This window comes from Budorcas taxicolor, chromosome 15, assembly GCF_023091745.1.
Source record: "Budorcas taxicolor isolate Tak-1 chromosome 15, Takin1.1, whole genome shotgun sequence".
Classification (NCBI taxonomy): Eukaryota; Metazoa; Chordata; class Mammalia; order Artiodactyla; family Bovidae; genus Budorcas; species Budorcas taxicolor.
In genome coordinates, this window is record NC_068924.1 from 53068757 (window position 1) to 53093022 (window position 24266).

General features: G+C 46.6%; 1 pseudogene; it reads left to right on the forward strand.

The window, feature by feature from the left end:
* Nucleotides 1-1828: 1828 nt before the first annotated feature.
* On the forward strand, nt 1829-24108 carry LOC128059921 (2-acylglycerol O-acyltransferase 2-like; annotated as a pseudogene).
* The last annotated feature ends 158 nt before the right edge of the window (nt 24109-24266 follow it).

A 24266-nucleotide genomic window follows, 5' to 3' on the forward strand; every position in this document is an offset into this window, starting at 1 on the left:
TTCAGAGTCCATTGGAAAGGTGGCTGAGCATGATCAGCATGAACAGGCCCAAGATGGAGTCCAGGCCCTGTGAATTCCTTCTTCACTTCTGCCTCTGTAACTCAGCTTGCTCCTTGCAAAGTCTGAATCATGTAGGTCTCAGATAGTGGTGAAGAAGGAATTCACAGGGCCTGGACCTGGAAAATCCCATGGACGAAGGAGCCTGGTAGGCTGCAGTCCATGGGGTCACTGACAGTCGGACCCGACTGAGTGACTTCACTTTCACTTTTCACTTTCATGCATTGGAGAAGGAAATGGCAACCCACTCCAGTGTTCTTGCCTGGAGAATCCCAGGGATGGCGGAGCCTGGGGGGCTGCCGTCTATGGGGTCGCACAGAGTCAGACACGACTGAAGCGACTTAGCAGTAGCAGCAGCAGGACTCCATCAGAGGCCTGTTCATGCTGATCTTGCTTGGCCACCTCTCCAGCAGACTCTGGACTCTGTGCTTAGTGCCTATGAAAACTACAATAGAAGGATAAGACCCCCTCTGGACAGGGGAATCTTGAAAATCACATCCAGGCTACTCATTGCCTAAGAGAAAACATACTCTAATCACCCCTGCCTCCAGACAGGTCATAAATTCTTTCTGTATCTATCAGAGTGTAACCACAGGCTTATTGATTATTAACTGTTTGAACACCTAACACTTGATAACACTGGAATAATGGGGTTACTGTGATTGTATTTACCCTTCCTTTGTTTTAAGTTCCAAGGAAATTGGGGTGGTGGGTTCGGACGTACACATGGGGTATAAAAGATTTTCACAAATGCTGGTCAGGGTCCTTGGCTAAGAGGAGACTCTGCCTTGGGCCCGCTGGTGTAATAAACTGCACTCCACTATCTGTGTTGTCCTTCTGAGTGAGTTTGTTTCCTGGAACGCGTGGCTGTAAGATTTTGGTGCATTGGCTGGGAAACTCCTCGCTTTGAGGAGACAGGTCTCATTTGAGGCCACCCCGAGGCTTTGTAGCTTGAATCTCCTAGAGTGGGGAAGGCGCCTCACCCCTCTGGAAGAATTCAGCCTCTCAACGCCGGGTTTCTTCGCTTTGGCAGGTCGTGAATGGCAGCAAGGGAACTGAGTGCTCAGGTGGGGAGGAGCCCACCTGGTAGGGTGGAAGAGGGGGCCTGATCACCCCCCTGGGAGGGACCAGAAGGGAGACGCATAGGAAACTGTTTAGGTTGGCAACAATAGCTGCTCAACACTCAGGTCGACGGCTGTGCAGGGATAAAGAAAGGGAATTTAGGGTTTAAGAAAGCCAGTCAGGAGGTGTGTCCATGCCATCTTAGGGAACGTGCCGAGCTGTCACCACAGGGTTTTAGAAAGAGGATATAGATTTCTGCGTGCTCATATTCTGCCCTCCCCCAGGAGGTACCCGTCTGCTGTGTGACCCATCATCTCCCCTGCCAGTGGAAACAGGTAGATTGGCTTCTCGGGAAGGCCCTGGGACGTGGGAATCCAGAGGTAAGAAAATAGGAGGAAGCAGATCTAAGGCCACTGTATTGGAGAAAATGATTAAGAATTTTAAGAAAGGATTCGATGGAGACTATGGGAGGAAAATGACGCCTGGCCGGCTCCGTACCCTTTGTGAAGTCAAATGGCCTTCAATGGGAGTTGGCTGGCCACCAGAGGGAACTATGGACTTAAATCTCATAAAGGCAGTCTATGCTATAGTTACGGGAAAGCCCGGACACCCCGACCAGTTCCCGTACAGAGACTCTTGGCTGGGAATAGCCCAAGACCCCCCCGAATGGGCCCGTTTTTACACTCATGGCGGGGAAGGAAAAATCTTGATGGCCCAAAAGGTAACCAAGGATGAGGAGGAAATTTTACAGGACCCTGAAGGAGATGAGCTTCCACCACCCCCATACTGGATGATGATCCCACCAGCTAGTAACACCGCGGCCACCGGAGGCCCAACCGGAGGAACCAGCCCGAGACCGGTAAGCCTCCTGGACTCCTCAACGGTCTGGACAGCTCCATAAGTTGTAGAGCCGCACCCCACCCCTCCGGCCCCCCTCACCGCACTCCCCACCCGGCAGGCTCCAGCCTCAGCTGGAGGGACAATAAGCCCACCGGACGCTACCACCCTGGATGCTGCCACTACGTTCCCAAAACTCTACCCTCCACTTCCGGTAAGTACTCCCAGACAAGGGGGAGGAACCATCAGAATTAAACAAAGGCTCCGCTAGGCCAAAGAGCCAGAGGAAAGAATACCCTTGCAGATGCCCCTCAGAGAAGCTCAGCAACCCCCAATGATAGGGGAGGACGGTGATTATCACCAAGCTCCTGTAACCTATTACTATCAGCCCTTTTCATCAACCGATAAACTGAACTGGCAAAAACACATCCTTTCTTACTCAGTGGAACCCCATGACTAGACTAATGGAGACTATTTTCCACACTCATCGACCAATCTGGGACAATATAATGCAATTACTAGCATCTCTCTTTAGTACAGAAGAGAGATATAGGATCAACACTGAAGCAAAGAAATGGTTACAGGAGATGGTTCCTGAGGGCACTGCTAACCCAGAGAGGTGGATAGAGCAAGACTTCCCCACAGACAGACCTAACTGGGACTACAATACAGAGGAAGGAAAAATCCAATTAGACAGATACCTGACAGCAATTATACAAGGACTTCAAAGGGGAGCCCGGAGGCCGATGGACAGGTTTAAACCGGCCAGAATAGTTCAGAAGGGAAACGAGTCACCTTCCAAATTTTACCAGAGACTTTGTGAGGCCTACAGACTCTATACGCCCATAGACCCTGAAGCTACGGGCTCCCAGATTGTTATCAATTCGGCATTTATCTCCAAAGCACGTCCTGACATAAAACGAAAGCTTCAAAAGACCGAAGGAGTTCTATCCATGTCTAGTTCTCAGCTGATTGAAATAGCAGATAAGGTGTTCTGGAATAGGGACATAGAAATAGAAAAGGAATACGAGAAAAGGTATAAAGGCAAGCAGAGGAGAACAGACGAGAGGTTTGCAATGTTGGCTGCTGCGCTTGGAAAGTCTTCTGAAGACTTTTACAGCTAAAGCAAAGAAACCCCCCCTATCTTCGAGGTCAGGACAGCCCTCCAACCAGTTCCAACGGAGGCCACGGGCTCCATTACAGCCAAATCAATGCGCCCGATGCCGTGGGTTCGGTCATTGGAAGAATGAGTGCCCAGAAGGAAGAAGGGAGAATAAACCCCTCCCGGTTGCAGAACTCACTAACATAGAGACTGAATAGGGATGCCGAGGCTCAAAGACATCAGGTCCCGGAGAGCCCATGGTAACTTTAAAAATTGGGGACCAAGACATTGAGTTTATAGTGGACATGGGGGCAGAACTGTCTGTGGTAACTAAACCCATGGCGCCACTGTCTAAAAGGACCACCGCCATAACTGGGGTTTCCGGAGAAGAAATGGTTAAGTCATTTTGCCAGCCCAGGAAATGTCAGATGGGGGGTCACCAAGTGACTCATGAGTTCCTCTATATCCCTGAGTGCCCAGTACCCCTGCTGGGGAGAGACTTACTCTCCAAACTGGGAGCACAAATGACTTTCTCTCCTGAAGAGAGGCCCACTTTTTGGGTGGGCACAACAACCTACTTACTCTCCTTATCTGTGCCCCCTCAAGACGGATGGAGGCTACATGAGCCCCCTGGAGATAAACAAGACCAGGCAACAGAGTTGGAGAGAAGGCTAACTCAGCTGTTCCCTGAGGTCTGGGCCAAAGATAACCCCCCTGGGCTAGCTAGACACCAAGCCCCTGTAATAACAGAAACTCAAACCTGGCGCCACCCCGGGGAGAAAGCGTCAATACCCAATACCCATAGAAGCCCGAATCGGGATTCTGCCTCACACTGGCAGGCTAAAACAGGCAGGCATCCTGGTGGAATGTCAGTCAGCCTGGGACACACCAATCTTACCAGTAAAGAAGGAAGGAGGACAGTCTTTATAGGCCTGTGCTGCTAAGTTGCTGCTAAGTCACTGCTAAGTCGCTTCAGTCGTGTCCAACTCTGCACGAACCCACAAACAGCAGCCCACCAGGCTCTGCCATCCCTGGGATTCTCCAGGCAAGAGCGCTGGAGTGGGGTTGCCATTGCCTTCTCCAATACATGAAAGTGAAAAGTGAAAGTGAAGTCGCTCAGTCGCATCCGACTCTTAGCGACCCCATGGAATGCAGCCTACCAGGCTCCTCCATCCATGGGATTTTCCAGGCAAGATTACTGGAGTGGGTTGCCATTGCCTTCTCTGATAGGCCTGTACAGGATCTCCGATTGGCAATCAAGCCACTGTAACTCTGCACCTGACTGTCCCAAACAAACCCCTATGCCTTACTTAGCCTCCTCCCACCTAAGACAAGGATCTATACTTGCTTGTACCTCAAAGATGCCTTTTTCTGTATACGCCTAGCACATGCATCACAACCCATCTTTGCCTTTGAATGGGAGGACCCAATCAGAGGCAATAAGCAGCAGCTCACTTGGACCTGCCTCCCGAAAGGATTCAAAAATGCACCAACCTTCTTTGGAGAAGCCTTAGCCTCGGACCTGGAAGCTTTCCAGCCTGAAAGATATGGATGTTGGCTCCTGCAATATGTGGATGACCTGTTGCTGGCTGCTGAGATCTGGAGGAATGCTGGGAAGGGACCCAACCGCTCCTCCAATTGCTGGCAGAGGCGGGATACCGAATGCTGAGGAAAAAGGCACAAATCTGCAAGGAAGAGGTAAGGTATTTGGGGTTTGTCCTAAGGGAAGGCACAAGGTTGCTAGACGAATCTAGAAAAGAAGTAATTCTGAGGCTCCCCACACCTAGGACTCGGTGGCAAGTCAGGGAGTTCCTAGGGGCCACTGGATTCTGCAGGATTTGGATTCCAAGGTATTCTCAAATAGCCCAGCCCCTATTTGAGCTCCTGGCAGGGCCTGAAGAAAATCCAGTAAGTTGGATTGAGAAACAGCAGAAAGCCTTTGAGGAGCTAAGACTAGCAATCACCTCTGCCCCCGCCTTGGGATTGCCAGACCTCACCAAACCATTCACTATATATGTGACTGAGAAAGATAAAACAGCCATGGGGGTTTTGACTCAAACTTTGGGAACGTGGGACAGGCTGATAGCTTACCTTTCAAAGCAACTTGATAACATTGCTACCAGGTAGCCTAGATGTCTGCAGGCAGTGGCTGCAGTCGCTCTACCGTACGTGAAGCCACAAAGCTGACTTTTGGCCAGGACCTGATCGTAAAAGTCCCACATGAAGTCAGCACCTTCCCTCGAGGAGACCCCCACAAATGGCTGTCAAATTCCCAGATTATTCAATACCAGGGACTTCTATAAAACCCCAACCTCCATATTGAGCCTTGCCGGGGTTTAAACTTAGCAACGCTTCTCCCAACAGGAGAAGGTGGACCTACCCACAGTTGTAAGGAAGTCTTAGAGGAGGTCTATGCTAGCCATCCGGACCTCAGAGACAGGCCAATTTCAAATCCTGACTGGACTCTGTATACCGATGGCACCAGCCTGATAAAGCTAGGACAGCGACTGTCAGGCTATGGTGTAGTCACAGAGAGGACTGTTATTGAGGCTGGCTCCTTACCACAGCACTGGTCAGCCCAGTGAGCAGAGTTATGGGCCTTAGTCCAGGCACTGCAGTTGTCAAAGTGTAAGAGCGTGAACGTCCACACCGACTCCCGGTATGCTTTCGCTACAGTCCACGTACATGGGGCCCTAACCGGGGGAGAGGCCTTCTAACGGCCAGTGGAAAGGACATTAAGAATAAGGAGGAGATCCTGACCCTGCTAGACGCTGTCTGGAGCCCCACGGAGGTAGCAGTCATGCACTGCCGTGGCCACCAGAAGGACACATCCCACAGGCTCAAGGAAATAGGCTGGCTGATGAGACCGCCAGATGGGCAGCCGAGGACAGAAAGGAATCCGGGTAAATCCCCATGAGAACATTTGTCCTAGCTGAGCTACCCGAGCTGGCCCTAGACTCCCCGACACACACTGAGGCTCAAAACCAACTAGCTGAAGCGGAGGGAGCCACCAAAACAGACAAAGGATGGTGGGAGCTACCAGGTGGTAAGCTACTAGTGCCTGAAAAGATGGCCCCTCTCTGGTGAGCCAAGCTCATCGTATGACTCACCTCAGTTCAGCTCAGTTCAGTCGCTCAGTCGTGTCCAACTCTTTGCAACACCATGAATTGCAGCACGTCAGGCCTCCCTGTCCATCATCAACACCAGGAGTTCACTCAGACTCACGTCCATCGAGTCAGTGATGCCATCCAGCCATCTCATCCTCTGTCGTCCCCTTCTCCTCCTGCCCCCAATCCCTCCCAGCATCAGGGTCTTTTCCAACGAGTCAACTCAGCATGAAGTGGCCAAAGTACTGGAATTTCAGCTTCAGCATCATTCCTTCCAAAGAAATCCCAGGGTTGATCTCCTTCAGAATGGACTGGTTGGATCTCCTTGCAGTCCAAGGGACTCTCAAGAGTCTTCTCCAACACCACAGTTCAAAAGCATCAATTCTTTGGCACTCAGCTTTCTTCACAGTCCAACTCTCACATCCATACGTGACCACTGGAAAAACCATAGACTTGACTAGATGGGCCTTTGTTGGCAAAGTAATGTCTCTGGCTTTTGAATATGCTATCTAGGTTGGTTATAACTTTCCTTCCAAGGAGTAAGCATCTTTTAATTTCATGGCTGCAGTCACCATCTTCAGTGATTTGGGAGCCCCAAAAAATAAAGTCTGACACTGTTTCCACTGTTTCCCCATCAATTTCCCATGAAGTGACAGGACCAGATGCCATGATCTTCGTTTTCTGAATGTTGAGCTTTAAGCCAACTTTTTTACTCTCCTCTTTCATTTTCATCAAGAGGCTTTTTAGTTCCTCTTCACTTTCTGTCACAAGGGTGGTGTCATCTGCATATCTGAAGTTATTGGTATTTCTTCAACAACACAACACAACAATTTCAACAACACAGCAGGAGACTCTACACATGGACATCACCAAATGGTCAACACCGAAATCAGATTGATTATATTTCTTGCAGCCAAAGATGGAGAAGCTCTATACAGTCAGCAAAAACAAGACCAGGAGCTGACTGTGGCTCAGATCATGAGCTCCTTATTGCCAAATTCCGACTGAAATTGAAGAAAGTAGGGAAAACCACTAGACCACTCAGGTATGACCTAAATCAAATCCCTTATGATTATACAGTGGAAGTGAGAAATAGATTTAAGGGCCTAGATCTGATAGAGTGCCTGATAAGCCATGGCCGGAGGTTCGTGACATTGTACAGGAGACAGGGATCAAGACCATCCCCATGGAAAAGAAATGCAAAAAAGCCAAATGGCTGTCTGGGGAGGCCTTACAAATAGCTGTGAAAAGAAGAGAAGTGAAAAGCAAAGGAGAAAAGGAAAGATATACCCACTTGAATGAAGAGTTCCAAAGAATAGCAAGAAGAGATATGAAAGCCTTCCTCAGTGATTAGTGCAAAGAAATAGAGGAAAACAACAGAATGGGAAAGACTAGAGATCTCTTCAAGAAAATTAGAAATCTTGGGAACATTTCATGGAAAGATAGGCTCAATAAAGAACAGAAATGGTATGGACCTAACAGAAGCAGAAGAAATTAAGAAGAGATGGCAAGAATACACAGAAGAACTGTACATAAGAGATCTTCATGACCCAGATAATCACGATGGTGTGATCACTCACCTAGAGCCAGGTAATCTGGAATGCAAAGACAAGTGGGTCTTAGGAAGCATCACTATGAACAAAGCTAGTGGAGGTGATGGAATTCCACTTGAGCTGTTTCAAATCCTGAAAGATGATGCTATGAAAGTGCTGCACTCAATATGTCAGCAAATTTGGAAAACTCAGTAGTGGCCACAGGACTGCAAAAGGTCAGTTTTCATTCCAATCACAAAGAAAGACAATGCCAAAAAATGCTTAAACTACCACACAATTGCACTCATCTCACATGCTAGTAAAGTAATGCTCAAAATTCTCCAAGCCAGGCTTCAGCAATACGTGAACCGTGAACTTCCTGATGTTCAAGTTGGCTTTCAAAAAGGCAGAGGAACCAGAGATCAAATTGCCAACATCTGCTGGATAATGGAAAAAGCAACAGAGTTCCAGAAAAATATCTATTTCTGCTTTATTGACTATGCCAAAGCCTTTGACTGTGTGGATCACAATAAACTGTGGAAAATTCTGAAAGAGATGGGAATACCACACTCCCTGACCTGCCTCTTGAGAAACCTATATGCAGGTCAGAAACAGCAGTTAGAACTGGACATGGAACAACAAACTGGTTCCAAATAAGAAAAGGAGGACGTCAAGGCTGTATATTGTCACCCTGCTTATTTAACTTATATGCAGAGTACATCATGAGAAACACTGGACTGAATGAAGCACAAGCTGGGATCAAGATTGCTGGGAGAAATATCAATAACTTCAGATATGCAGATGACACCACCATTATGGCAGAAAGCAAAGAAGAACTAAAGAGCCTCTTGATGAAAGTGAAAGAAGAAAGTGAAAAAGTTGGCTTAAAGCTAAACATTCAGAAAACTAAGATCCTGGCAACTGGTCCGATCACTTCATGGCAAATAGATGGGGAAACAGTGGTTGACTGTATTTATCTGGGCTCCAAAATCCCTGAAGAAGATTATTGTAGCCATAAAATTAAAAGGCACTTACTCCTTGGAAGGAAAGTTATGACCAACCTAGGCAGCATATTAAAAAGTAGACATTACTTGTCAACAAAGGTCCGTCTAGTCAAGGCTATAGTTTTTCCAGTAGTTATGTATGGATGTGAGAGTTGAACTGTGAAGAAAGCTGAGTGCTGAAGAATTGATGGTTTTGAACTGTGGTATTGGAGAAGACTCTTGAGAGTCCCTTGGATGGCAAGGAGATCCAACCAGCCCATCCTAAAGGAAATCAGTCCTGAGTGTTCATTGATAGGACTGATGTTGAAGTTGAAACTCCAATACTTTGGCCACCTGTTGTGAAGAGCTGACTCATTGGGAAAGACCATGACACTGGGAAAGATCGAGGGCAGGAGGAGAAGGGGACAACAGAGGATGAGATGGTTGGATGGCATCACAGACTCAATGGACACAGGTTTGTGTGAACTCTGGGAGTTGCTGATGGACAGGGAGGTCTGGTGTGCTCGGGTTCATGGGATCACAAAGAGTTTACATTACTGAGCAACTTTCACGTTACTTGATTAGTGGCAAGTATTACCTCAATATATTATGTTAAAGGTTGAGATTTTTGTATTATATCTTTTTTCTAACCTACCACGAACTAATCTATTTCTAATTGCTTTTGTTGTTTTGGCGGTAAGTCGTGTCCAACTCTTTGTGATCCCATGAAGCGTAGCCCATTAGGCTCTTCTGTCTATGGGATTTCACAGGAAAAATACTGAACTCAGTTGCCATTTCCTTCTCCTGGGGATCTTCCTGACCCAATGTTGATCCCGTGTCTCCTGCATCGGCAGGCGAATTCATTACCACTGAACTACCAAAGAGGCCCAACCATTTGTAAAATATAAGATAAATTACCAAAGAAATGAAGAAAACAAGCAGTTCAAATCCAGTTTTTAATTATTAGCTTTATACAACTAGAACTGCTTTGCCACTTTGCTCTAAGGTTTCCGAGCAGTACTCTCCCACTCTGTACCTTGTCAGGAGCCAGTAACAGGCAGGTTGTGGACAACGCAGGTCCTCAGACCACACAGGAGCCACACTGCCCCAGGATATAAAGTGCTCCCTCGTTCTTTACTTTAAGGGGGCTGTGAGGTGAAGGGCACAGAACCCTGGTGGACGGCTGAGTGGTGTACCTGGGTCAGTGGGGCCCTATCTTTGCCCTGATACCCAGTGGGATGAAGAGCTCTGGGAAGGGAAGGACTTGTCTGAAGTCACATAGCTGGGAGGTGGCCAATTCAGGACTGGTCTCAGCTCTCATCCAGGGCTCTTCCAACTGGTCTTGAGGGAGGACCCTGGAAATGACTGCTAGATGCACCTTCAAGAAGGAGGGGTGGTCCCAGCTGCACAGTTGCCTGCATAGGGGCAGTGACTTTGGAGCCCCCAAAATAAACCCTGTCACTTTTTCTTCTGTTTACCCATCTATTTGCCAAGAAGTGATGGGACCGGGTGCCATGATCTTCGTTTTCTGAATGTTGAGCTGTATGCCAGCTTTTTCATCTCTTTCATTTTCATTAAGAGGCTCGTTAGTTCTTCTTCACTTTCTGCCATAAGGGTGGTGTCATCTGCATATCTGAGGTTATTGATATTTCTCCCGACAATCTTGATTCCAGCTTGTGCTTCATCTAGCCCAGGAATTCTCATGAGGTACCCTGTATATAAGTTAAATGAGCTGGATAACAATATGCAGCCTTGCCGTACTCCTTTCCCAATTTGGAACCAGTCTGTTGTTCCATGTCCAATTCTAACTGTTGCTTTTTGACATAAAAACAGATTTCTCAGAAGGCAGGTCAGGTGGTTGGTATTCCCAACTCTTGAAGAAATTTCCACAGTTTGACGTGATCCACACAGTCAAAGCCTTCAGGATAGTCAATGAAGGAGAAGCAGATGTTTTTCTGGAACTGGCTTTTTTTTTTTTTTTCGATGATCCAACAGATGTTGGGAATTTGATCCTAGTTTCCTCTGCTTTTTCTAAATCTAGCTTGAACATCTGGAAGTTCACAGTTCACGTACTGCTGAAGCCTGGCTTGGAGAATATTGAGTATTACTTTGAAAGTGTGTGAGATGAGTGTAATTTGTAGTGTTTGAACATTCTTTGGCATTGCCTTTCAGTGGGATTGGAATGAAAACTGACTTTTCCTGTCCTGTGGCCACTGCTTTGTTTGTAGTGATGCTTCCTAAGGCCCACTTGACTTTGTTTTCCAGAGTGTTTGGCTGTAGGTGAGTGATCACACCACCGTGGTTATGTGGGTCATGAAGATCTTTTTTGGATAGTTCTTCTGTGTTTTTCTTGCCACTTCTGTTTAATATCTTCTGCTTCTGTTAGGTCCATACCATTACTGTCATTTATAGTTCCCATCTTTGATGAAATGATATCACTCTATCCACCAGCAAATAAGGTGTCTGACTACACGGAGAGCCAGAGAAGATATGTATCTGGACATTGCATATATTCTGCTCAAAGTCGACGTTGGTGCTACAGTTTTGTGCAAAGCCTGGCACTACTGCTCTTTAGCTTGTGCAATCACATACCCAGCAGTCCCTCTGGCTTATGAGTCTGTGGGAGGAATAAGGGCACAGGGACAGAGACCAGTGAGAATGTTGTCATCACAGTCCATCCAAGTGGCTGGCTGTGGTGGTGGAAAGCAGCTTTCCATTGCAAGAGATATTTAAATCAACAAAGAGTAGAGCATGAACTTGATGAAATGATATTTAATGACTTGTAAACACTTTCAAATATACTCACTACCATTAGGAAAGCACTGTAACCACAGTGAAATTTCCAAGGCACCTAGGCCATCAGCCATGAAAGGCAGAGGCATAAGCACTGGTTGACCAGGATTGTCCCTGTGTGACCACTTTGCAAAGCTCTGTGGCTATGTGGAGACCATAGCCTGGGAAGGTGAGGGGAAGTCAAGTTCAGTTTTAGACAGGCTGTGATGGAGGTGCCAAGCAGACTGTGAGTGAGGATGTTAAGTACCCACCTACATAGTCAAATCTGGAGCTTGTGGGGAAATCCAGGCTCGAGATACAGTTTGGAAGTGTTCGTCCTGTAGACAGACTCCATGGCCATGAGCCTGGAGGAGGTCTCTGAGGCGGGGAGGATGGAAAGAAGAGAGAAGGTCCAAGGACTGAGGGAACAGAAGGGCCCTGAAACACTTAGCCCGGCGAAGGATAAGAGACTCTATGGAGACCCAGAGGCAGACAGAGGGGCAGGAGGGAAACCAGGAGAGTGTGGTGTCCACAGACCAAGTGGCTTCAAGGTGGAGGGAAGAAACAGTTGTGTCTGAGGCTGCTGAGAGGTCAAAATGAGAGCTGAGAATTGATCACTGGATTCAGCAGTGTGGAGGCCAGTGGTGAACTTGTCAAGGGCAGTTCCATGGAACAAGTGGCATCTGAAGTCTGGAAGAGGGAGGACAGAATGGAGGAGAGGCATGGAAATCAGACAGCTCTTCCATGAGTTTTGCTGTCCAGGCAAGCTGAGGAAAAGGCAGCCAGGGAGGAGATAGATAATGGGGCCTGGAGATATTTACATGGTAGCTCATAGTTCTTATTGTAAAGGGGAACCTTGGACCTGGCAGGTGAAAGGAGACAATTACTGCCGCCAAATAGTTGTGTCAGTGTAAAGAGTGCAGGATTGCCCTACACTTGCTGCTTCAATTGCCCAGTAGTGGGCAAGATTTGAGCAAAGGTGATCTGGCAGATAATGTATTGCCTGAAGAGTCCACTGCACTTCTCTTTCTCTGTAGTAAGTTTCGTCCAGGCCAGGAGGTTTTGAATATTTCACCTAGGATACTGTTCCCTGCCAGGGTAGGTGCCATGGGACTCTACGGCTGGCTGGATACCCATCCCCCACCCCACCCTCACAAATGCTTAACAAGCTCTGGCAGCAACAAAACCCAGCAGGTGTCTCAGACCACAGCAGAGCTCAGAGAAGCCTCCAGAGGAAGCAGAGGAATCAGCATGGTGGAGTTTGCACCTTTGTTTGTGCCACTGGAACGCAGGCTGCAGACCTTCGCGGTCCTGCAGTTGATCTTCTCTTACTTGGCCCTGCGTAAGGAAAGCTGAGATGGATTTGGGAGGCCATGGGCACCTGCCACTTTGGGTGCACATGGTGCATTGATGGGGAAAGATACAGGTCCTAAGGTGGATGCTGAGCTCAGTGCCTGGGGATCACCTGGGATGAGGGACATCTTGCTCACAGGGCCTTGGGGGAGATTTACCAACAAGAGTGTGTCTGACTGTCCCTGCCCACCTCAGCCCAGCCTGGGACCTAGTAATATCCAGAGGAGGACAGAGAGTCAAGTAACCTTGGGCCTGGAGCTAGAAGGAGGGGGCTGAGAAAAGGCTTCCAGACCCTCTGATGCTAGGAACAGTAGCTTGTACCTTGACTCTTATCTCAAGGGCAAAGGGGATCCCCCAGAGGGCTTTAGGTACAGGAGTGACAAGGTCCAATCTGTGGGAGACAAGCTGTAATTTAGGGATCTTCTGTGTTGAGGTGTTGGAGGAGAGAGATGACAGGGAGCAGTTGTTAGCAAATCAGATTTGGGTCTGCTTGTGGGAACACAGCAAATTTCCTATACTGACACTGGGTTGTGGTGAAAGAAAGTGTAGGCTTTATTGCAGGGGCCATGGAAGGAGTCCAGAGAGTTAAGGCTCAAAATACCTGAAACCCCTTTAATTACCAGGGAACAGTGTCAGAGACTGGGTGAGGTAGAGGTGCATGATCAGCTCCCAGAGAGTCGTCTGATTGCTTGGTGGTGAGGTAACTTGGAGTCATCATCATCAGCCTTCTGGTTGCCTCTGGTCTGAGTCTATGGACTGGTGAGCAACTTCCTCCACCTGCTAGGAGTTCAGTATCTGCAAAACAGCTAAGTGATGAGTCTCAATATTATCTATGGCTATTGGGAGCAAACTAAAAGTGTTTGAATTTATGGAATGGTTAAAGTGTTCTTTATTTTCTTGCTTGACTGTTTTCTGTGCTTATGATTTCTCTTTAGTTCAGTTCAGTTCAGCTCAGTCGGTCAGTTGTGTCTGACTCTTTGCGACCCCATGAATTGCAGCGCGCCAGGCCTCCCTGTCCATCACCAACTCCTGGAGTTCACTCAAACTCACGTCCATCGAGTCGGTGATGTCATCCAGCCATCTCATCCTCTGTCGTCCCCTTCTCCTCCTGCCCCCAATCCCTCCCAGCATCAGGGTCTTTTCCAATGAGTCAACTCTGCATATGAGGTAGCCAAAGTATTGGAGTTTCAGCTTTAGCATCATTCCTTCCAAAGAAATCCCAAGGCTGATCTCCTTCAGAATGGACTGGATGGATCTCCTTGCAGTCCAAGGGACTTTCAAGAGTTTTCTCCAACACCACAGTTCAAAAGTATCAATTCTTTGGCACTCAGCTGTCTTCACAGTCCAATTCTCACATCCATACATGACTACTGGAAAAACTATAGCCTTGACTAGATGGACCTTTGTTGGCAAAGTAATGTCTCTGCTTTTGAATATGCTATCTAGGTTGGTCGTAACTTTCCTTCCAAGGAGTAAGCGTCTTTTAATTTTATGGCTGCAATCACCATCTGCAGTGATTTTAGAGCCCTCCAAAATTAAGTCTGACACTGTTTCCCCATCTATTTCCCATGAAGTGATGGGACCAGATGCCATGATCTTCGTTTTCTGAATGTTGAGCTTTAAGCCAACTTTTTCACTCTCCTCTTTCACTTTCATCAAGAGGCTTTTTAGTTTCTCTTCACTTTTTGCCATAAGGGTGGAGTCATCTGCATATCTGAGGTTATTGATATTTCTCCCGGCAACCTTGATTCCAGCTTGTGCTTCTTCCAGCCCAGCGTTTCTCATGATGTACTCTGCATATAAGTTCAATAAGCAGGGTGACAATATACAGCCTTGACGTACTCCTTTTCCTGTTTGGAACCAGTCTGTTGTTCCATGTCCAGTTCTGACTGTTGCTTCCTGACCTGCATACAGGTTTCTCAAGAGGCAGGTCAGGTGGTCTGATATTCCCACAGTGAATTTTCCACAGTTTATTGTGATTCACACAGTCAAAGAATTTGGCATAGTCAATAAAGCAGAAATAGATGTGTTTCTGGAACTCTCTTGCTTTTTCCATGATCCAGCGGATGCTGGCAATTTGATCTCTGGTTCCTCTGCCTTTTCTAAAACCAGCTTAAACATCTGGAATTTCATGGTTCACATATTGCTGAAGCCTGGCTTGGAGAATTTTGAGCATTACTTTACCAGCATGTGAGATGATTGCAACTGTGTTGTAGTTTGAGCATTCTTTAGCATTGCCTTTCTTTGTGATTGGAATGAAAATTGACCTTTTGCAGTCCTGTGGCCACTGCTGAGTTTTACAAATTTGCTGGCATATTGAGTGCAGCACTTTCACAGCATCATCTTTCAAGATTTGAAATAGCTCAACTGGAATTCCATCACCTCCACTAGCTTTGTTTGTAGTGATGTTTTCTAAGGACCACTTGACCTTACATCTGGCTCTAGGTGAGTGATCATACCGTCATGATTATCTGGGTCATGAAGATCTCTTTTGTACAGTTCTTCTGTGTATTCTTGCCACCTCTTCTTAATATCTTCTCTTAATAATTTTATTTTTGAAATTTAGCTAAGTCTTAGGAAGCTGAAGATTTTCGACAAATAGGAGGCAGGCAGAGGACATGAGGGATCTTTCCCAGGAAGGCAGCATAGATCTGGCTCAATTACAACGTCTCAGTCTACCACAGGGGTCACCATGTAGACCCATGAGTGAAAACCATCCCATGACTGTTTTTGTGTCTGTATAGCCCATAAATGAAATATTGTTTTTACGTATTAAATGCTTGCATTTTAAATGATTTTGTGCCCATGCAATATCCTCCAAGTTTCCTCTTGAACCACAGTGTCTGAAATACTTACAATCTGACTTTCAAAAAGATTACTTACCCTGCACTAGGGAGACTGGCATTGGGTAGAGAGAAGGGGCTCTTTTTCAAAGATATTAGAAGATGAATCTACAAGGCTTCAGGAAAGTAAGTTTTTCCAGGAGGCCAGTAAACATTGCACGTATGGTAAACAGATGGTACTTGCTGGCCTAGCGCAGCTGTTTGGGCAGGGGTGAAGATGTGGCCTGAAAAGTCAACAAGGACAGTTACTGAGGACTCAGGCCCCAGCAACAAATTCTTTCCAGTGGGTTACTTGTTTAATCTGTTTCTTTCCTCTTCTCTGTAATTCACACACTCACATAGGAAGGTAGTTAAGTTCAGTTCACTCAGTCGTGTCCAACTCTTTGTGACTCCATGGACTTCAGCATACCAGGCCTCCCTGTCCATCACCAGCTCCCGAGTTTACCCAAACCCATGTCCATTGAGTCAGTGGTGCCATCCAATCATCGCATCCTCTGTCATTCCCTTCTCTTTCCAGCCTTCAATCTTCTAAGTATCAGGGTCTTTACAAATGAGTCAGCTCTTTGTGGCCAAAGTATTAGAGTTTCAGTTTCAATATCAGTCCTTCCAATGAATATTGAGGACTGATTTTATTTAAGATGGACTGGTTGGATCTCCTTGCAGTCCAAGGGACTCTCAAGAATCTTCTCCAACACCACAGTTCAAAAGCATCAATTCTTCTGTACTCATCTTTCTTTATAGTCCAAATCTCATATCCATACATGACTACTGGAAAAACCACAGCCTTGACTAGATAGGCCTTTAATGGCAAAGTAATGTCTCTCCTTTTTAATATGCTGTCTAGGTTGGTCTTAACTTTTCTTCCAAGGAGTAAGCGTCTTTTAATTTGATGGCTGCAGTTACCATCTACAGTGATTTTGGAGCCCCTCCAAAACAAAGTCAGCCATCGTTTCCACTGTCTCCCCATCTATTTGCCATGAAATGATGGGACTGGATGCCATGATCTTAGTTTTCTGAATGTTGAGCTTTAAGTCAATTTTTTCACTCTCCTCTTTCACATTCATCAAGAGGCTCTTTAGTTCTTCTTCACTTCCTGCCATCAGGGTGGTGTCATCTGCATATCTGAGGTTATCAGGGAGTGATGAGGATGTGAGAATGAGGGAGATGTTTAGATGGGGGAGTTTCTGATCAAGTAGAAATGCTCATAGTTTTAAATTCTTTTTCTGACTGAAAAACAAATACATGCTATTTTAACACATCGAAACAAAATGTGCATCCTAAAAGTCAAAGATTTACCCCAAATCCTACCTTACAATGAACTGCTATTAACAACTGGTTTTATTCTCTCAACCTGGATTGAAGAAGGAGCAGGAAGGTAAGCTCCTTTCAAATAGCTAGTGTTGTTCCCATCTGCATCTCCATCTCCTAGAAGAGTTAATGTTGATAAATGCTTGATGAATGAATGAATGTTGGGATCATGATATGGACTTAACAGTAAAATTGAAACCACCCCTCATCCTACTAGCTTTCTGTATGAGGTTAGCTAACCTGAATATCCTCTCTGGTCTCAGTATAGTGGGATTATACATCTTTCCTTCCTGGCATTATGAGGGGAAAGCAGGTGTTTCCTTGCTTAGGGACTGAAGATATACCCAAGTTAGGATTTTGCCTGCTGACAGTAGCTAAATGAGTGGCCAGAGTGAGGGAGATCTTTAGATGGGGGAGTTCTTTCTGATTAAGTAGAAATGTCCACATTTTAAAATTCTTTTTTCTGACTGAAAAACAAATACATGCTATTTTAACACACCGAAACAAAATGTGTGTTCTAAAAGTCAAGGATTTCCCCCAAATCCTACCCTACAACTAGCTGCTATTAACAACTTGGTTTTATTCTCTCGACCTGGATGGAAGTTCTAATTTCTGGGTACAGAGGTTCAGTTTAGGAAGATGAAAAGAGTTCTGAGATGAAGGCTGGTATAGTTACACAAAAATGTGAATTAATGTAATTATACCAAATTGCCTCTCAAAAATCATTTTGAGTATATGTCCATGAGAGGGACTGCTCAGTTCAGTTCATTTCAGTAGCTCAGTCGTGTCTGACTCTAGGCGACCCCATGGGTTGCAGCACGCCAGGCCTCCCTGTCCATCACCAACTCCTGGAGTTCACTCAAACTCATGTCCATCGAGTCGGTGATGCCATCCAGCCATCTCATCCTCTGTCGTCCCCTTCTCTTCTGCCCCCAATCCCTCCCAGCATCAGAGTCTTTTCCAATGAGTCAACTCTTCGCATGAGGTGGCCAAAATATTGGAGTTTTGGCTTTAACATCATTCCTTCCAGTGAACACCCAAGACTGATCTCCTTTAGAATGAACTGGTTGGATCTCCTTGCAGTCCAAGGGACTCCCAAGAATCTTCTCCAACACCACAGTTCAAAAGCATCAATTCTTCAGCGCTCAGCTTTCTTCACAGTCCAACTCTCATATCCATACATGACTACTGGAAAAACCATAGCCTTGACTAGACGGACCTTAGTCGGCAAAGAAATGTCTTTGCTTTTGAATATGCTGTCTAGGTTGGTCATAACTTTTCTTCCAAGGAGCAAGCGTCTTTTAATTTCATGGCTGCAGTCACCAGCTGCAGTGATTTTGGAGCCCAAAAAATAAAGTCTGACACTGTTTCCCCATCTATTTCCCATGAAGTGATGGGACCGGATGCCATGATCTTCGTTTTCTGAATGTTGAGCTTTAAGCCAACTTTTTCACTCTCCTCTTTCACTTTCATCAAGAGGCTTTTTAGTTTCTCTACACTTTCTGCCATACAGTATTCTAATAGTTTTATAAGAAATCTCCATACTGTTCTCCATAAGGCCTCTGTCATGAGCCCATAATTTGGAAAGATACGATCTCCTCAGTGTTCATAACAGCACATTTACAATATCTAGGACATGGAAGCCACCTAAATATCCATTAGAGCAATACATAAAGAAGATGCCATAATGCAGGCAATGGAATATTACTCAGTCATAAAAAGGAACATATGAACGTCATTTTCAGCAACATGTATGAACCTAGAGATTGTCAAACTGAGAGAAGATAATCAAAGAAAGACAAATATCACATGATATCACTTATATGCAGAATCATAAAACAGGTACAGAAGTACTTATTTACAAAACAGAAGTAGGAAAAACCCTATGGTTACCAGGGGATAAGGGGGACGGATTAAATGGGAAATTTGGATTGACAGACAACACCACTGTATATATCCACTCAGTTCAGTTCAGTCGCTCAGTCATGTCTGACTCTTTGAGACCCCATGAAACACAGCACGCCAGGCCTCCCTATCCATCATCAGCTCCCAGAGTTTACACAAACTCATGTCCATCGAGTCAGCCATGCCATCCAGCCATCTCATCCTCTGTTGTTCCCTTCTCCTCCTGCCCCCAATCCCTCCTAGCATCAGAGTCTTTTCCAATGAGTCAACTCTTCGCATGAGGTAACCAAAGTATTGGAGTTTCAGCTTCAGCATCAATCCTTCCAAGGAACACCCAGGATTGATCTCCTTTAGGATGGACTGGTTGGATCTCCTTGCAGTCCAAGGGACTCTCAAGAGTCTTCTCCAACACCACAGTTCAAAAGCATGAATTCTTTGGCACTCAGCTGTCTTCACAGTTCAACTCTCACATCCATACGTAACTACTGGAAAAACCATAGCCTTAACTAGACAGACCTTTGTTGACAAAGTAATGTCTCTGCTTTTTTGAATATGCTATCTAGGTTGGTCATAACTTTCCTTCCAAGGAGTAAGCGTCTTTTAATTTCATGGCTGCAGTAACTATCTGCAGTGATTTTGGAGCCCAAAAATAAAGTCTGACACTGTTTCCACTGTTTCCCCATCAATTTCCCATGAAGTGATGGGACCAGATGCCAAGATCTTTGTTTTCTGAATGTTGAGCTCTAAGTCAACTTTTCACTCTCCTCTTTCACTTTCATCAAGAGGCTTTTGAGTTCCTCTTCACTTTTGTCATCTGCATATCTGAGGTTATTGATATTTCTCCCAGCAATCTTGATTCGAGCTTGTGCTTCTTCCAGCCCAGCGTTTCTCATGATGTACTCTGCATATAAGTTAAATAAGCAGAGTGACAATATACAGCCTTGATGTACTCCTTTTCCTAATTCAAACCAGTCTGTTGTTCCATGTCCAGTTCTATCTGTTGCTTCCTGACCAGCATACAGGTTTCTCAAGAGGCAGGTCAGGTGGTCTGGTATGCCTATATCTTCCTGAGCACTGGAGCATCTTAATGCACCCTATGGGCTTCCTACAGAGGTAATGGTAGGGAATCAGGCAGTGATGACAATTGATTCACCCTCATCCTGAAGATCAGTCCAGGAGCTGGGTTTGTGTGTAAGATTTCATTATCCAGAGAAGCAGTGTCTACAGAGGCCAAGGCCTGAGCAGGGGTGCAGTGCTGTGGGAAGGCTGTGACCTGGTGTCAGAAAGTGCTGCAAACTTGACAGGACACCTCCCTGACCCCTCTCCACCCACACCTGCGGGCATCACTAGAGACTTCATGGCCCTCCTCCCAACCTCTACCTTCAGCATCCTGAGGTCTCTTACACTGAGTCACAGGGACTCAGAGATCCAGCTCTTTACCCAGGACAGAACTCCAGATGCCACAAAACTTGGTGAGAGGCTCACTCCCTCTTGTGCTGGCTCCTTCTTTCTGGTCAGGCTCTGCCTGGAAGAAGCTGTCCCTTCATATAGGACATTGGCTTGTCTCCAGTCTTCTTCCCAGGAGTTCTATCTCTGCCTTGGGCAGGGGTCTTCCTTCCCAGGCAGGTGGCCTTGGTCATCATTTCATGGGTGTGTTCTCTCCCTCTTCATTGCATAGTCTCCCAGAGCATCTCCTCTGCTCCATGCTTCCGTTGGGGTCAAGGATACTCAGACAGGCCATCCCTCATCACAGGACACTCACATGGGGTATGACAGCACTTGGGCACAGGGGACAGGTAGAAGACGTCAGCACAGAAACTCAACAGGGAGACCGGAGCAGGGGTGGGGAGGTACCAGGTGCAGCCCCGATTCACCAGATTGCTGTCCCTGCAGCTGGTCTAGACTGCCGAGCTGGACCCCTCGCGGAACTACCTCACTGGCTTCCACCCTCATGGGGTCCTTGCCACCGGAGCTTTTACCAACCTGTGCACGGAGGGCACAGGCTTCCCCTCTGTCTTCCCAGGCATCCACTCGCATCTGATGATGCTGCACTGGGGTTTCTGGGCCCTGGTCTTCAGGGATTACATCATGTCAGAGAGTGAGTCCTGCCACTCTTTGTATCCCAGGAAGATGAGTGCTGAAGGACTGAGTAAGCGTTTTAAGGAAGGCGGCCAATTGTTCTCTACTTCTTCCAAGTGAATGTGTAGTAGACAAGGAGATGAGACCCAAAGAGGCATTTCCCACAGCTCTGTGCTCAGTGATGGGTTTGGTGGGAGAATTGGGAAAAGGGGTAACACTCAGTGCCTGCTATCAGGGGACTCCCAGCTGGGGAGTGGGGGAGAGCCCAGATCACATACTCCTGAACCGTGCTTGGAACTGTACGTGGCCGCTTTCCTCTCTCCCCAGGGCTGGTCTCATCAGACAAGGAGAGTGCTGCTCACTTTCTGAGCAGGAAATGAGGTGGCAACCTGCTATCCATTGTCGTTGGGGGCGTCCAGGAGTCACTGACTGCCAGGCCTGGAGCCTACAAGCTGGTGCTGCGGAACCGCAAGGGCTTCATCAGGCTCGCCCTGATGCACGGGTACTGGGGAGAGGGCTCGGGGTTCAACTGGAGATTGGCAAGGATTGTAGTTTAGAGGGAAGACTGCAGAGGCAAATGCAGATCCTATTTTGGCAGGCAGCGTCTCCATTCATTAACAATGAAGATTTTATGTTGGTGATAGACGCACTGTCTCAGGCCCACATACCCAGAGAAGATTCTAGAAGGAAGATTTTGTAGCTAAAGGAATTAAGTCTCAAAGGTCATATTGTTGAAAGGTTGCGTTACATCTGAGATCTAGGAACTCTGGGAGAATGGAGCTTAGGACATAATTTAAAGCTATTCTCCTATCTTTAAACATCTGTGAAGAATACTAAGCTAGCTGGAAGAGATTTTCCCAGAATGTCTGCAGATGTTTTATATCTGGGAGAACTCTCAGCAGTATTCTGTTTTGTCTTATGATCCTGTAACCAGAAAGGGTTAATCCTGAACTTGTGCTGGACCTGTTTCTGTGACTTTAACCCTCATCTTGCAGCTTTTGTTACTGTAGGAATACATAATGGGCTTCCTAAGGGAGATAACCTGAGTTGCCCACCTGTAAAGGACTGTAAGGAAGTGAAACTAACGCATTCCTCTGCCCGATGCTCGCCATTCTATTAGACATTTGCAAGGATCAAATAGTCTGTTTAGTTAGTTTCCTCACCTATATCCCAATCTATGATCCATAAAGAACTTGGCAATCAGCCCTTCAGGATGGTTATTTGGAGGCACTAGCCTGCCGTTTTCTTGGTCATCCACTCCGAATAAAGTCCTTTCCTTGTCCCAACACTTCGTCTCAGATTCACTTGCCTATCTTATGGCAAGCAGAGAGAGCATGGACTCAGAAACAATCCCAGTGCCAGTTATTGGCCCTGAGAAGAGCCATGACCTGCTTGAAGTTATAAAAGAAGCCCTGGCAGGTCTGGGAGACACCCAAGGCCTCCTACTTTTGTCCCAGGGCTCTGTCCTCTGTTCCAGTTCCTGCTCACTAGGTCCCTTCAGGAGGCTAGGGGACCAGCTATGCCTTCTTGCCCCTCCATGCGCCCTCTCTCCTGTCTCCCTCTAGGGCAGATCTGGTGCCGATCTTCTCCTTTGGGGAGAATGACATCTATGAGCAGGTTGAGAACCCTCCTGGTTCCTGGTTGTGGTGGTTTCAGGACCGACTTCACAAGAGCACTAGAGGTTCCATCCCTGTCTTCTATGGCCGTGGAATCTTCCAGTACAGCTTTGGTCTTATGCCCTACCGCCGACCCATCACCACTGTGGGTGAGCCTAGACCTGGGCTGGGAGGGGAAGGGCTATAGAGTAAGAGGCCTGGGCTTGTGTTGCAAGGAGACCTGGACCAATACACCCTTGACTTTGTGAAGGACAGTTTCTAGTGTGTGAAACAGACACACAGGCAAGTAAGCCTATGAAAGGCAGTCTAGAATGAGAAGAGTAACGGGGACACAAAAGTCAGTAGCCACTACAGCTGTCTGAGACACTGCACTGGCTCCTTATATGCAGTGGCATATTTTTCCCAACAACTTGTGAGGTAGGACTCTCATCCCTATTTTATTGCTTGCAGACCCTGATCCACAGAGTGATCCCCCTGCCTTCCAATAAGAATACCATGTCTTTGATAACATAGTTGGGGTTTGTTAAGAGTATTTGACTTTTTATTATGCAAGACAAGGCGGGTTTAATTCTGACCACAGGGTCTAATGACAGTAATTGGAAAAGGTGGATACAAGACCATGGCAGGTCTGTTAGATCTGTGTGTAAAGTAGCAATCAGCAATCTCTGAAGGAGAGCCAGAGGGATTTCCTTGTAAATAATGGGCATGGGCTTTAGTCCATAGACTTAGCACCATCTTTCAACTATTTGCTTTCTTCTTGAATTTCAACTAGGTTCCAATGGCAGAACTAATAGAGGTGTTTATCTCGACTCACCCAGTCATTTCTTAGTTGAGTACAGGCAACCTCCTCTCCCAAACTTTCTTTGCGTTGTGTGGTGATATTCTCATGAATGTTTATAGTGCTGCTGCCTCAGGACCATTCACAAGAGAAGAAGACATGGCAGCTGCTTTTTGATCCACCACCTCCCACAGAGACAGTCTCTTCCAGTCACGGCATCTGAGACTCCCAGATCCACCTTTCCCTGAGGTTAAGAGCCCATCCTCAGGGCTTACACCCTGGTACTGAATTTTTCCTGGCTATGTGACCTTCAACATGTTATTTAACCTTCCTGGGGCTCATTTCCTCAGCAGTCAAACAGGAATAGAACCAAATTATATCCCCACATAATTGTTAGGATAACATAAGAGATAATGCATGCAAATGCCTGCTGGCTGTGCTGTTGATATACAGATTGTTGAAGCTGACCTAACATCTTAGAATCTATAACACAAAATAGAATTGAACGGGAGGGATTTAGAGTGCTTACCTACTCAGATGACCACTGTAGTGGGAATACCAAGGTCCTGCACCTTCAGTGGTTCCGGCTCTGAACCACCACTCACCTCTGAGTCTTGCACTGGGGAAGCCCATCGAGGTGCAGAAGACACTGCACCCCTCTCAAGAGGAAGTGGGCGGGCTGCACCGCACTACATGAAGGAGCTGGAAAATCTCTTCAAAGCCCACAAGCTCAAGTACAACGTCCCCAGAGACCAGCACTTGGAGATCTGCTAAACCCCACCCAGAGGAGAGGCTCCTCCAAAAGGCAGGGCTGGCATTAGGGAGGATGGAGGGAGGTGCTGTGGTCTCAGAAGGCTTCCTGCAGGTGTGTGTTGAACACATCTGCAAGAGCCTTCACTGACCCCATGCCAGTCTTTGGGTCACAGCTGGCT